The sequence below is a fragment of the Triticum dicoccoides genome, chromosome 6A (assembly GCF_002162155.2).
Source record: "Triticum dicoccoides isolate Atlit2015 ecotype Zavitan chromosome 6A, WEW_v2.0, whole genome shotgun sequence".
Classification (NCBI taxonomy): Eukaryota; Viridiplantae; Streptophyta; class Magnoliopsida; order Poales; family Poaceae; genus Triticum; species Triticum dicoccoides.
In genome coordinates this window covers 33,483,110-33,484,030 of record NC_041390.1, presented here as the reverse complement: position 1 = coordinate 33,484,030, position 921 = coordinate 33,483,110, and positions in this window count along the sequence as shown.

Below are 921 nucleotides of genomic sequence, written 5' to 3'. Positions count from 1 at the left end.
GCGTCTCCGGGGTTTGGCCCCCCTCACGGACGGTGCCACCGCCGGCACTTGGAGGGGGGAAACGGACGCGTCGGGTCTACACGGCGGGGATCTTGCTGTGGGTCTGGCCCGGATGTTGCTCCAAAGTGTTCCTATGGGCTGAACTAACACAACCGGGTGGAGAGGTCCACTGGTCAAATCCCGTCCGTGCAAAGTCAAAGGGCTAGATCCCTTGGTCAAACGCTAAAGGGTTAGGCGGGACACGGGCCCTGGGGTAGCAATGCCACCGGAGCGTCGCACCGGGCCCTCATACATGCGGGGTGGTATGGTGGCATGTTCGAAGAGGCGGCACACATCTCCGGGGCGTGCCCCCCCCTAACGGACGGTGATGACACGGTAGTAGCCATTCTGCGGTAACGATGCAGCGTGAATATTATTAAATACTCGGAGCGCGATAAAATCATGAGTTTTTTTTGCACGACGTGGGCACATGTGCTATAGGAACGATAATATTTTTTTCGTAATTTTTGGTGATGGAGAAGTATCCGAAAATTTCCCTCTACGCGGATTGCCCTTCGCGCGTCTACGGCTGTGGCCGGCGGCCTCCGGGGGCTAGCATGCCGCCAAATCTTGCGTAGGCGGCCTCTCACAAGTTTGGAAGTGTTGTGGTGGTTGCAAACGCCCGGCACGCGTGTCCGGGGTGTGCCCCCCCCCCCCTCACGGACGGCGCTGCCGCCGGCACTTGGAGGGGGGAAACAGACGCGTCGGGTCTACACGGAGGGGATCTTGTTGTGGGTCTGGCCCGGATGTTGCTCCAAAGTGTTCCTATGGGCTGACCTAACACAACCGGGTGGGGAGGTCCGCTGGTCAAATCCCGTCCGTGCAAAGTCAAAGGGCTAGATCCCGTGGTCAAACGCTACAGGGCTAGGCGGGACGGGGGCC